General features: G+C 52.5%; 1 protein-coding gene, 1 long non-coding RNA gene and 1 other non-coding gene across 36 annotated transcripts in view; 1 reads left to right on the top strand and 2 right to left on the bottom strand.

The window, feature by feature from the left end:
- Nucleotides 1-14,342, bottom strand: part of WDR25 (WD repeat domain 25) — a 145,571-nt gene that overhangs the window by 110,577 nt on the left and 20,652 nt on the right. The window lies entirely within an intron of this gene.
- LOC146401925 (uncharacterized) lies at nt 3,141-8,420 on the bottom strand. 2 transcript variants are annotated; one of them, XR_014811367.1, is made up of 3 exons: nt 8,287-8,420; nt 7,467-7,535; nt 3,141-6,632 (listed from the first exon to the last, which is right to left on the bottom strand). It is a non-coding gene; the product is annotated as an uncharacterized LOC146401925 (long non-coding RNA). The 2 variants fall into 2 exon arrangements; XR_014811368.1 differs by having other exon boundaries at nt 3,141-6,536.
- Nucleotides 3,392-3,463, top strand: MIR9830 (microRNA mir-9830). Its single transcript, NR_128517.1, has one exon. It is a non-coding gene; the product is annotated as a microRNA mir-9830 (primary transcript).

Here is a 14,342-nt window from a genome sequence, read left to right as displayed (position 1 = left end):
GCCATCTTCACAATGAGAAGATTAAAAGCAAAACAAAAAGGTTAGAGGTCCTTTTGAATATACGTACTTGTAGGGATACTGAGGAAATAAATCTATATCTCTTAACATATACACATATTTTAAATCACCTATTACAACAAATACAGAAATACTCTCTTCATCCACTGCCACCCCCTCTCCCCAGGGACCGTCAAGGTTGGCATCTTCACTACGCCAAGGGGACACTTTTACGTGTGTCCCAAAAGGGAACCCAATGGTGACTAAGCCCCTAGTACGGGCACGGCCCTGAGCATCTGCACCTAACATTTCACCTAACCCTCACAAAACCACAAGAGGTAAATATCACCGCAGGCCCCCAACCGTGCCCCCAGGGCACCCCAGCAAACTCACAGGGGTGCCAAGAGCTATTGTAACTTTTTAAAGGAAACACAGTAGTATTTGTTGGCATCATGCAAACTGCTGACTGAGGTAGCTAACTGTTTCAACATTAGATCGCTCTGCTTTTCTATATTCCATGATGTCATATTTAGGCAAAGCTGGGTTTTCAGAGGTTCTGTGATGAAAAGCAAGGATCTACATGGGCCATCTGCTGATGCTCAAAAGCTTAAAAAAAAAAAGCAAGTATCACATGAAAATCACAACGGAACAGGAAAAGAGGACAGCAGTGCCCAGACTGCCTCTGACACTGGAGAACATGTGTGTGTCCAGCAGGTGCACACACACTTATTAGGTGTCTGGCTCGAGCTCCTGAGTGAACAGGACCACTGAGCTGCTTGCTTTGGCCCAGAGAAATATGGGAGTCCCTACTGCGACGCTGAGGGTGCTGGCAAGTCGGACCCTCCATTCCACTTTCTGTATTTTACAGATGGGAAACCCAACATCACAGAGCGAAGAAGCTGGGGTCCAAGCCCAACACAAAGCCGCATGGTCTTCCCAAGTGCATTGACCGCTCACTAGTTTACTGAAGATTCGTGTGTGTGTGTGTGTGTGTGTGTGTGAGAGAGAGAGAGAGAGAAAGAGAGAGAGAGATGGGCAAATGACTGAAACAAATTACATGATGGACAAAAATATCAAAAGATCTGCCTAAACTTTGTGGCCCAATATGAAGAGAGGGAATTATAGGAGCTCCCCTTGTGGCCCAACAGGTTAAGAACCCAACTAGTATCCATGAGGATGTGGGTTGGATCCCTGGCCTCGCTCAGTGGGTTAAGGATCTGGCATGGCCATGAGCTGCAGTGTAGGTCACAGATATGGCTTGGATCTGGCATTGCTGTGGCTGTGGTGTAGGCCGCGGCTGTGGTGTAGGCCGGCAGCTGTAGCTCCCATACAACCCCTGGCCTGGGAACCTCCATGTGCCACAGGTGCCGCCCTAAAAAGAAAAAAAAGAGCGAGAGAGAGTCCTATAATTTGAGAAACATCTAAGACTCAACGATAAAGGAAATACCTCCCTTTCTAAGGACAACCTGGGGACGAGCCCAGTCTCACGCCCCCCTCCTTGCCAGAGCCACCTAGCCCCAGCCCCAGCGTGCCCGGCCCTCTGCCTCTTCTGAGTCCTTGCACTCACATCCCCAGTCTCAGCCTGCCATTTCTCTTTCTGTGGATTCTCCCCAGCCACCCGCCACTTTTCTCTGTTTCCCAGTACATAGCACTCTGCTATTTATAATTACCTTATTAATGAAGAAATTTATTAGACTGTGAGCTAGGTGGAATGGCCTGCGTGGCGTCTGGCACCCCGCAGACCTCAATGAGCAGTGGCTGCCATTATCCGTGTCCCCCTCCCCTGGGGCTCCAGGGTTGGGGCATATTCTATGTCCTCCAGGCTCCCCGAGGGCGGTGAGCTTTGGCCTGAACTCCAGGCGCAGTTCCCAGAGAGCTCCCGAGGCCAAGGATGGACCCCGAGGGTCCGATGGAGGCGGCTCTCACCCCTGAGCTCCGTGGCCGCCATCCTAACAGTCACTCTGAAAACGGAGCTTGAACCCTCTCCCTCCGCAAGCTCAGAAGGGCTCTGGCCCAGAGTGCTCTGATTTGCAAACACTTATTTTCTACAATGGAAAACTTTTCCAGCTACTGCAAACAATTAAAATCGAAAAGAGATCCGTGGGGAGATGGAAGGGGGTGGGTAATTATTATCAACAGAACCAATGAGAGGGAACAGATGTATTGGGCCAAAAATCTAATAAAATAAGGAGGAGAATTCTGGCGCAGCTCTGCGGGAAGCAAATTACTCTTGTGAGCCTTCACAGACAAGGCACAGGAGAGGCGGTTTATGAACTTGCGCCACGTTGGCCTCCCCGTTAACCTGTGTCCCCAGAGGACTTCGTTCTCACCCAGGACGAGGCTTCCTTAACTCGCGCTAGGACATGCAGGGCCAATGCAGGCTTGCTGGTCACAGCTTCAGATTCAATTTAAAGGGATCCCTGCTCCAATTTCCTGTAGAAAGTTCCTCCGTGTTCTAATACATCAGTGTCAGGAAACACGGCCCTTGCTTAATTTCTTCTCATTATTCACACGACCGGGGGTCACCCAGAGCAATTTCTCCTCCTTTGTGCATCTAACGGCAATGATGGGCCAGGGCCAGCTGCTGTGAGGGCTCCCCTTCCCTCCAAAGCACGCCTTTGAGAGACCCCTGGTCAGCCTGGTGGGAGGTCTCTGCATGGTGACATAGCTGGTGACAGCGACATTCAAGCCTAACTGCCAATATTTCAAACTGATTCATATTCTGAAAGGCCAGGCAGAGTCAGAAAGCACGAAGACCAGCCCCAAGCCACCATGTCACCTTAGGCCAGACACATCTCCCCACGGCCTCAGACACCTCACTTGCGAAATGACACGCTGGGTCCAGATCACCGAGTCCCCAGCCTGATAAGCCACCAAGGCATTTGCTCAAAGGCAGCCATGTGAGGAAGCCCAGTTGCGAGACAGATAACGCATAGCTGCCGGGGGAAATGGGAGGGCCGGTTCTTGAGCCCCCCCGGCTCACCCTCCCTGGCAGAAGCCCCTGAAAATTTGCATGAAGCCCCCGGAGCCCCCAGAGCACAGGTTGCAACCCAACGATCTGCGTTATCTCAACAGGCTCCTCCAATATAATAAGTCGAGTGCTCCAAGTTTCCTCTGCACAAGCAAAACATTCTTAATCAGACTGTAATGGAAAAATAATTCATGCATTTTATTTTCTATTTAATGCATTTATGTATTCTCTACGATAAGCATACATTATTTTAATAATCAGAAGAAAACAAACATTATTAAAAAGAAAATAATTCACATAGCTTTAAAAACAAAACAAAACATCCAAGGCACAGAAAAGACAAGCCAGGAAGGCTTTTGTACTCTTCTAGCGTCATCTGCCAGCGTTAACGGCTAATTGCTTTCGTCCCTTCAGAGCAGCGACATACCACGGTGTCTGGAAAGGTCGGATGAGTCACCCAGCACTCTGCGGCTCTTTGCTGCGTCACCGAGTCCTATGCCGGCCTGCGCAAACACTCATAACCCCATGTGCCTTCGGCTTTAGAGACTGGGGGCGGGGGGAGGCGGGGGGGGGCACCGGAAGGGAAAGAGCTGGCACTTGGGGGGCTCTGTGGGACCTTCCCGGAGATCCCAGAGATGCTGACCTTCCCACCCCTCAGGTTTCTTCACCCCTAATGCCCACCGCACAGGTCCGAGCAACACTGAAATTCAGTAGATGCACAAGTGAGTTTGCAGCAAAGGCAGGCATTTTCAAGCCCCTACATTTTAATTACATTTTCGTTTAAATCCTGGGAGTCTACAGTAAAGGAGGGGAGCCCTTCAATAAAAGATGTGCAGAGCTATCTGGGGGGGGGGTGCCTACCACCCCAGCCCCTCTGCTCTGTTTTAAGGGTCTCCCCAAGGGGGTTTCCCTCAATTCCACAGGCTCCAGTTCACGAACTCTCCACGCTCCCACATCCTGTAAGAGAAACCGGAGACCTACCTACGTGCCTCACAAAGCCCCAAGCCCCCACTACAGGCTGTCCATGGCTCTCTACCCTGAGCCCCTCCCCGCTGTCGGAACGCAGGCACCTGTGCTCTGCCCCCAAGGGCCCTCAGCTTACACTGCCTCCCTCCCACCCCCAGGGCCAGCTCAAGTGTCCCCTCCCGCCCCCATCAGGACTGGCTCTCTTCCATCTTGCTCCCCAATACCTGGCTGACACCAGCCAAGGGTCCTTTCCACTGCCCGCCTAGTAAAACGTCTGGACATTCACCAGGTACCACGAGGTCACGGGGGAGGGGTTGGCCACACCTCTGTCCCCACTCCAACCTCTAGCACCCAGACTCAATCTAGTGAAGCAGAGCATTGGGGCCTGTTTGGGCACCAAAGTGTGAAACTGTGGTCCCCACTCTTAATAATTCTATGCTTCAGGGGACAGCTGCCTCCCCAGCATCTAGAAAGAACATAGCCAGAGCGCCCAGGGTACACGTGGTCTGAATGGCTTCTCTGATTTGCATGTAATAAGCAGCCACCAGCAGCAGCTGCCCTGGGAATGCACCAGCTTCCAACAAGGGCACCCTGAAGAAGGAATTGGGCTGGTGGGGGATGGGAGGGGGGCATTAAGGCACCTATTCTGCACACACAACACCACCACACACACACACACACACACACACCCATGACCATTAGCCAGGAGGCCAGCCTCGCTGTCTAAGCCAAGCTACCTATCCAACCCCATCTCACTTGACTTGGGAAGATGAACAGGGCTTTGAATGAAAAGCTTTTCCTCACTGCCTTCTAGACTATGAGAGGGGTGTGGGTCTCAGAGTCAACAGGGGGTTATTCATGTCAAAGAGAACAACTACCCCCAAAGTGTGAGCGCATCAATGAGAATCTGAAAGCAACTTTTCAGGAACACGGGACCCAATGCAAATTAAATGTCTGAGCCCTGCGTATACGTCGTTACCCAATCCCGCAGAAACTCTCTGGTTCCGATTAAGATGTTAACTGTAGGCTCAGGCCAGCATCGATCCTCTCCCCCTGGCAGGACTTGGGCAGACTTTGTCTTCTGGGTTTAACTCCCTCCACTCCGAAACTGCTGCCACCATCTTGCTGAGTCCACGCAACCACCCCCAGGGCTCCCCTACCGCGTCGGGCTGGTCCCCCGTCATCCCACATCCATCCTGCTCAGCAGCCCTCTACCCAGACGCCAGGAGGAAGAAAGAAGGAAATGAGGAAAGGAGAGGGCCCATTGATAGAGCCACGCACGTCTTTAATCACGGTTCCTAACCGCCCTGGGGCTGCCCTTCTTTCTCCATCCCCACAATGTGTCACTCACTCACTGGCAACACAAATACCTGCCCTGCCCTCCCTCTGTGTAGGCAGAGAGCACAGGACGTGCAAGATGCAGCCTTGACCCTGAAGAGCACAGCCCAGAAGGTCAGGGAGATGGTGAGAGGTCCCACGGCTGCACATGCATGACAGGCTCTAGTTCTGGCAACGTTTGGGGTGGGGTGAGGATTTACGAAGCTGGGTGGCACAGAGTCCAGCTCTGCCACTCGCGGCAGCATGACCTCGGGCAAGCCACCCGGGAGGGACCTGGTACCACCTCGGCTGCCACATTCCCCACTATGCATTCCCCACTCAAGCCAGCTCCTCACACTAACTACAGACACTACCAGCTTAGGTCTCAATTTCTTCAACTGCGAGATGAAAATAAGACGCCTAAAAGGGCTCTTGAGAATATGGGGGTTACCCGCGTGAAGATCCAGAGCACAGCGAATGCTCGGTAAACAGCAGCTGCTTTCAGGGCTCTTACCACCTCACAGAATTGGCCCCCGCGTGCCCCGGCTGGGTGGTCCAAGACCAGGAAACACACCTGCCCTGCGCTCCTCCATCAGGCCTCCAGCACTGACCTGCCCCCCTGGCCTCCAAAGCCAGTCACTCCAAGTCCCCACACTGGGACGCATCTACCAGGGTGAGAATAAGCACTTCCAACTTCCCTTCTCCGTCCTCTGTTTTGAACGTGGGCCCCACCTGGGGCTGGAGCTTGATCGAGCTGGAGCCTCAAAGCCTTGGGAGAATCCAAACTGGTGATTTACTCAGCCTGGGAGGGTAGAAAGAACACAGGCTTTGCAAGTAAAGCGTCGAGGACCCCAGCCACAGCCCTGCCACCTGCCAGCAGCGTGGCCCTGGTCCCTCAGAGCCCCGGGTCCTCAACTTCAGACGGGCCTCGCATCGACATCCCAGAGGGCTGGGGAGGACCGATGGTGTGTGTGTGATGCCAAGCACTGCACTGGGAACGTGGTGGGATCTCAGCAAGTGGAGCTGTCATCCTACCAAACTCAGTCGCAGGGAGCCGGCGCCTTGAGCTTTGCTGGGCCAGATGTGGCCCCTGATGAAGTCCGCGCCAGCAGGGCCCCTTCTCCTCAAGACACTTTGCCACGCAAGCCAGAAACCAGGCCAACAGGCATTAACTTAATGCTCCGTTTGGCAGTGCCGCCCCAGGTCCGTCATCCGTCCTTATTCCCTGGAAGCTGCCAGCCGGGCAAACTGGAATATTGATCGCTGCAATCATCTCGATGGAAGTCTGAGGGCCAAGCATTTATGTGCGTTTCAATTAGGCTTTTGCCATTCTAATTCCACCTCATTCCAGCCAGCTTCACTCTGGGCAACAAATGGGCTCCTAAAAAGTTGCGTTAATCAGCAATCTATTAATGGAATCACACCTCCACATTGATTTTATATCATCATTTCAAAATGATGCATCGTCACTCTCCATCTTGCATTTTAAGCTCGGGGAAGGAACCGGGTGTCGCCATGGCTGTGCCAAGCTGCAGGCAGCCCTCAGGGCTGCCAGTTCGCTGACTGTCCAAAACAGCCCTGCAGGGGGCATGGCACTAGCCTCACGTCATGAGAAACAGGGGAAGGAGGCCAAAGGCCTCCCCTAGGCCCCAAGTAGAGAGAACCGCCGCTCAAGGACAAGTCCGCCAGCTTCTTCCAAGAGTCTCACTGATCCCTGTAATTCCCGAGGCTTTGCCTCCAATTCACTCCCTCAATATTGGCCCAGAAGTGCTTTGGTGGGAAAGGCAGCCAGGTCATTCCAACTCAGCTGAGCCATGTCCGCTGGCTCCCTGCAGCTGGGCTGGGTGCTCCCTAGGATTCAGAGACAAGGGAGGAATGGCTCCTCCAGACCCAGGACGGGAAGGAGGAAGACCCATTTTTCTCAGTATATCCTTTGTCTCTTGATTTTTTTTTTTAACTTTTTTTCTAATTTATTTAAACTAAAAAAATTTAACAGTTCACCCACTTCTTTTGAATTTTGACCAAAGTCATGGATTTCTACTTTTTTTTTTTTTTTTTGGCCACAGCATGCAATGGCTTGATGTGGGATCTCAGTTCCCCAGGCCAGGGATTGAACCCGGGCTGCAGTGGTAAAAGCGCCAAATTCTAACCACCAGGCCACCAGGGAACTCCCATAGATTTCTACTCTTAAGAAACAAGTTTAATGAGGAGTTACCTGGTGGCTCAGTGGGTCAAGGGTCCGGTGTTGTCACCACTGTGGCGCAGATTTGGAAACCTCTGCATGCTGCGGGCCCAGTCAAAAAAAAAATAACAGTAAGTTCAATGAAATAAGTACAAATCGTTACTTCCTCCCGAAGAGGCTTACACTCCAACAGGGGAGTTGACCTCAGACCTATAAGAGAAATTTTAATTCACCCCAATGACCGTTTAATGGGCACGAGGGGGTGGAGGCCCTGAGCTAGCAAGACAGGTCACAGAGGACTCGAAGTCCCGCTGTCGGCCCCTCAGGGAGGGCAGCGCCCTCTCCGGGCCAGCGGCCTCAGTCTCCTCCCCTTGGCATTTTATCTCAGGGGGACATAAGGTGCCAGCAACTCTCCTGCTTGCTTAACGACGTGCCCTGGAGGTCACATGGGGAGAAAACTGATTCAGAATCAGGGAGGCGCATTTCAGGGGCTCTGCGGGAAGAGTTGGGGTGACGCCTGTCATCCTCCCATTATCTCAGTTCGCTCCAGTCCGTCTGGAGATCACAAGACCACTTGGCTTAAAAGGGCCTGGGGATCAGTCGAATCTTCCTGTCTTCTCCCCAACTTGCTCAGGGTCTCAGCTGGTGATCGCAGAGCCACACGTGGACTCCTGGCCCCTGCCAGCCGGCTCGCGGCTCTCTCCACCCCCACGGCTCACCTGGCGTGTCCCTGTCCGCAGTAATAACTGCGCAAAGAAATGAGTCACCCGCCTGCGTGGACCGTGCTTGTAGAAGCAGAGGGTTGTTTTTTTAGGGGAAAGTAATAACAAAGGAAAGGGGGGGAGTGTCTTACATAAAGGCTGTCCTTCCCGACGTGATGGATGGAAAGCTTCTGGGCTTGAGATGGATGGTGTGTGATTATAGCGAGGTAATAACGGCTGTCACATGTCAGAAGCGCAGATGTCACTACCTTTTGACAGAGGGCACTTGGGAAGAAGAAGTTAGAAATAGAAAGCTTTCCGGTTACTTTCTGAGGGTGGGATAATAATTCACCTGAACTGCAAGATCTGTTCCAGGCGGCGGATGTGCCGTAAAGGCAGGTCCCGCGCCCCGGGCTGTCCCAGGCCGCGTGGAAGCGACGGCGGCGATTGCGGGGCCGCAGCCTCGCGCCCGGGAGCACAGTCCCTCCCCGCACGTACTACTCCGTCACCAGCCCTCCTTGTGCCACTCCGAGCCCAGGGTGGGGCACCAGGGAGTTGGAGCTGGAGCCCACAACTCCAGGTTGGCGCTCAGAGGGCAGAGCGCGGCTGGGGAAGGAGAGAGGCCAGGCAGCGAGTGCGGGCGCCCCATCAAGCCTCTGCCTTGGAGTCTCCAGTTCTTTCCAGCTCCTCTGTGGGAACATGCTTTTCTTTTAGAATCAGAGACAAAGTGAACAGCCAAAGCAAGGAAAAGGTTAAATAGACCAAAAAAAAAAAAAAAAAATTTAGTGGACCCCAAGAACCTACTGATGCAAAGCTATGAGGACGACGAAATGGTGACTCCAGCAGGGCATCAGGGGAGGCCATCCAGAGGGCATCTCAGGCAGCCCGGGGCGGGGGCGGGGGGAGGGGCGCAAGGACCTGCCTCACGAGGAACTCAGGATGCAGGACATAGGCTCGGCATCACCTCTGCCAGGGCGACGAAGGGACAGAGCAGCCCAAGACACTGGGGCGGGGGGGTCTGGCCCCCGTGTGACACTCGGGACTCGTGCAGGAGGGGCCGAGACCCCCGGAAGCAAGCCGAGAAAGCGATAAGCAAGGAAATGCTTAATTAGGCGGTGCGAGGGGGGATCCACGGGGCCTGGGCCACCAAGGAGGCCGTGCGGATGCTGGGGGACCAGGGGCTGCAGCGGGGTGGGCGTGGGGGGGCCGCCCCAGGAACGGGAGCAGCCGCCGACGCGCCCCGGAGGCCCAGAGGAAATATTATTGCGAGACAAAAACTGAATTATGAAATCCGCAAGCAATAATTAGTTTAAATTACTACTTCTACTTGAATAATTAAACACGCTTATTTTCACTCACTGATGTTTTATTCATTACCATACATCTTTCCTGAAAGTTGTTTTTAACGGGAATATTCTTTTATTTGCAAAGATCCCACAGAGATTTACTATGCTAATTTCAAACCTTTCTTCTAAAATAAAAACAACAATAACAAAAACACTCCAGATTATCACCCATTAGTGACTGCTGTGTGGGGTCCATTATCAACTTAAGTCACAGCAACCGCCTAGAAATACTGTGCGTAGTTGTAAAGTTATTCACACACCAAAGCTTCCTTCCTTTAGAATTCGCTACTGAAAGGACGATATTTAAATAAGCCCGAAATGAGTATGAAAATAAAAAGGCCCGAGTGCAGAAAGTCCATTTAGACACAGATGGGAAGCACCGTTCGCTATTCTCACACCCTCTATTAATGAAAATGTTTTTGCATTTCCACAAATAATGTTTGGATTTTGTAAGTCTTATTTTCACACCCTGGAGCCAAGATACCCATAAGCACAGCAATAAAGGCTTAAGGTTTTTATTAAGCAAAGTTACCTTTGGGAATAAGTACTAACTTAAATATAATCCATGAACTCACTCTCCCCTGCTGGGCTATTAGCTGGCGTTGGCTGAATGGCAAAGCTCCAAACCCAAACGAATGCCAACAAGCTGCGCCTAAGTCAGACCCTGAACAAACAGAAAGGAGCAGGGCTGCCTCCACTATAAACCAGCTCCACCAAGGCCCAGCAGCCAACAGCCCTCCCTCCGAGGGGACCGCAAGCCTACTTAACGAGCAGCCGGACTCACCGACTACGATAACAACTACCAAGGAACGGGACTCTCCAGGGAAGCTCCCACACACACGTGCGTGCAAACACACACACACACACACACACACACACACACACACACCCCGCCTCCAGCCCTGTTACCCAGGGCAGGAGCACATGTCCTGGAACCGGCAAGTCCTCACTGAACAGTCACTGAGTGAAACTAAATATCAGAAGTTTGTTTTGTTTTGTTTTTTTGTCTTTTTCCCTTTTCTAGGGCCTGTCCCACGGCCTATGGAGGTTCGCAGGCTAGGGGTCTAATCGGAGCTGTAGCCTCCAGCCTACATCAGAGCCCCAGCCACGCGGGATCGGAGCCGCATCTGCGACCTCCACCACAGCTCACGGCGACGCCAGATCCTCAACCCACTGAGCCAGGCCAGGGATCGAACCTGCAACCTCATGGTTCCCAGTCAGATTTGTTAACCACTGCGCCACGACAGGAGCTCCCTGGAAGATTTTTTTAAAGCCCCAACTAAATCTCTCTTTCTCCCAGCCTCCTTCAAAAGCAACTGGTCATCATGGGGTCTGGGACTGGCTTGGGGACACTATTGCACATGGAGTGGGTGGTCAGTGGAGACCTGCTGTATAGCCCAGGGAGCTCTACTCAATGGCCTGTGATTATCTGTGTGGGAGAAGAATCTGGAAAAGAACGGAGATGGGCTGTACATGCAGTGCATAACTGAATCGCTTTGTTGTACAGCAGAAATGATCAAACACCGTAAATCAACTATATTTCAAACTTTTAAAAATGAAAAAAGGAAGAAAAAAAAAAAGCCATCCGTCATCCACCCAGGAATTCAACAAATGGGTAGACCCCGCCTCCACGGGGAACAAAAGTTACCCTCTGAACCTGGCAGCCCACTGACTCTGCTCTGGTGCTTTCCCTCAGTAATAGAAGTAAACTCAGCTGAGCATTTTCTACACAGGTTGCAGCCAGTCTTCTGGAGCAACAGGAAAGTGTATTAAGGTACCAAATCAACACTGACCACCCACTGGACAGATTTATGAGCCGGGGCACCAACGTGGCCTTCGGAAAATGAAGGGTCTCTGGAGGCCACAGGCCGGGACGCAGCTGATTCTAGAACTCAACATTATCTGCGTCATCATCGTTAGAAGCATCCGGAAAGCGGAGCGGAGCTTCTGCTGGGCTTCTGTTTCCGTGGCAACAGCTTCACTGGCCTGTCACAGACAGGAATGGAGGAAGGAGGAATGGAAGACAGGAATGGAGGAAGAGGAATGGAAGAAGGAAACTGGGGGGGATGGGAGGAGGAAGAGGGCAGGCAAGGACGGTCGCCGTGGCACCGGGGGGGGGGGGGGAGCAGGAAGGGAGAAGCGCGGAAAAGGTGGTGGGAGAAGCGTGGGGTGACGGAGGGTGGAAGCGAGCACACGCCAGACGCAGGAACCCCCCCCCCCACCTGGGCAGGCAAATGACCTACGGACACGCTTCTCTCTGAAGGCAGAGAATGTTCTAGATCCAAACTCTCACTAATGTCAACATCAGCCCAAAGGTCTGGCCGGGTTAAATCCGAAGGAAAAAAGAGAGAAAAAAGGAAAGGCCCAGGAGACCTGTTATCACTAACCCGCCTCCACTGGGAAGGGGAGCCCCTGGCGGCTGGCAAGGGCACGCGCCAAGCCTCCCTAGCGTGCAGACCCCCCACGGGTCCTGCTCGAGATCCACAAGGAACCGGGGTCTGAAAAGCAAACAGTGTTGGGCCTGAGCCTGGCTGCAGGGCCCTGACCTGGGACACCAACCAGGGACCTGGAAGGGAGGGGCGGGGGTGTCAGCGCAGGGACCTCAGAATAAGTGGGGCCAGACCAGACGCAGCCCGCTTCCTGTCCATCCCCCCCCCAAAAGATAGTTAACAAATAAAAACAACAAGAGCTCAAATGCAACATGGGATCCCGGACTGGATGCTGCAAACAGAAAAGGACGCTCGTGGAAAAACTGGTGGGATCCAAGTAAAGCCCCCTGTTTAGTTAACACAGTTTCAGGGATGGTGGTATCTCGGCTTTGACAAATGCACCAGGGTCACGTAAGATGCCAGGGAAGCCGGGGGTGGGTATAGAGGAACTCATTGGATTATATTTACAACTCTTCCATAAACCTAAATTTTTTTTTTAAGTTTTAAGAGAAAAACAAAGGCTGCTTAAAAATAAGACTTGTTTTTCGAACACTGATTTATCTTTTTCATATAAAGCCAATGCCCTTGATTGGGTTTAACAATCATAAAGTTTTACTGGAAGCCTGGCCGAAACATTACAGTGAAAGCTGTACTCCCGGAGCAAAAGTGAATTATTAAACTCAAAACGTGTTAGCAGAGTCCCTTCGCTCTGAAGCTGGGCTGTGAGGAGTGACGTGTCGCCGAACACCCAGGAGCAAGGGTTCTGTCCGACAGAAATAGAACAGCTTTCAAGAGCCGGCCTTGACAACCTCTTCACACTCCACACTCCTGACTTCCTGCCTCGCAAGTCTTCTCCAGAGAGTCTCGCCGCCTTTGCTTTATGGGCCCAGCCCACCCGCCTCGTCTAAGAGCCTTGCAGTCTACATGTGCCTCCATGCTTCCGGCCTTTGCACTGTCTATTCCCTCTGCCCGAATGCTCTTCTATCTCTGCTGCTGAACAATTTCTAGCAACCTCTAGGAGCCCATGTGACTCTCACTGAATCTGCCCCGCCACCCCTACCCCCACCAGCTAACCTTTGTGCCCTGTAGCACCTGATCCGAGACCCCCCCACCCTCCGGAGCAGGGATGACACAGCACTCTACACCTGTGCTGCTTTTTCCCAAAGAGGCCGGGAATCTTTCGAGGAAGAGTGAGATGTCGTACCCACCTCTGTACCCCACTCCCATCCCTAGCACCCAAGTCCTGCAACAGATGCTCAATGAATGAAACACTATGAGATAAGAATACAGGCAATTCTTTTGAGAAAATACCAGCATACAATCTTCTATCTTCTGTTAAAGGGTCAAAAAGATTCTATTTGTAAGAATGAAGGAAGTGAACCCTTTAAAAAGAAACAGATTTTGTTCCAGAATGACGGGTCCATTTCCACAGACAACATAAGCACTGCACAAGTATCCTCTTCCGAACGGGAAGCTGAAAAGCTTTTCAAAGGTTTTGGTTTCCTTGACAACAGCATTGCTGGAGACAAGCAGGGAAATAATTAAAAAGTATGTTCTCTTCGCTTCAAACTCCGTAAGTGTTTATGAGCAATAATGAACAGGCCACGCTCAGTGCGCACAGCGTCAGCGTGGACAGGGCCAAGGGCAAGCAAGGGCACGCCATCCTGCCAGCCCTGAACCCTGAGCGAGGACCTAAGCCAGGGGCCCCGGACCACATTCATCACAAGAATCACACACACGTGGGTCAGAGTCACAGCGACAGCACTTGCCAAGTGCCAGGGCTCAGGCCACAGTTAACCCGCACAACAGTTCCTTGAGCTGGGTAAGTATTCTTGGCACCTTTTGGCAGGAGAGAAACTCGGGTGCAGCAAAGCATGTGACGGCCCTGAGAGTCGGGCCCAGGGGCTCCGGGGAGGGTACGTCCCATCAAGGCAACCTCGACACAACTGCCCCCCTCCCCGCTCCACCCTGACCCCAGATCTCAACACAGAGCAGCCAAGACAGGGCCCTGAAAGAAAACGCACCCCCCAACAAGGTCTCGCGAGCTCCTGTCCCCACTGAGACCACCTGTGGTGGCAGCTCAGGCACGAGACGGGGCACCCCTCACTGCTGCGCGGGGCCTCAGGAACATAGGGGTGCGGCCCTGCGGGAGGTGGGCTCTGAACCTGATTTACGGGCCTACCCCCACTTCAGGGAGGCTTCTCAGGGGCTGTTTTAACAGCTCTGCTGTATTCGTGTCTTCTAGTGCAAGCTTCCTCAAATCTCTTCTGGATTTATGACTTATAAATAATAAACAAACGCACAAGCTTTAAGCGTCAACTCAAGCCCATTACCTGCGAGTGTGAATGCAAACAACTCAACAAATGGGGAACGATCGCCGCTTTGATTTAGTTTCCAGCCACCGTCTTCAAAGCCCTTTCCAGAGTGGGGCCG

Source organism: Sus scrofa, chromosome 7 (assembly GCF_054392235.1).
Source record: "Sus scrofa isolate SSC_HxYL_T2T_F1_AM1 chromosome 7, Sscrofa_HxYL_maternal_Yorkshire_Landrace_v2.0, whole genome shotgun sequence".
NCBI lineage: Eukaryota > Metazoa > Chordata > Mammalia > Artiodactyla > Suidae > Sus > Sus scrofa.
Note: the sequence above shows the minus strand (reverse complement) of the source record. Positions and strands in the feature narration are given on the sequence as shown.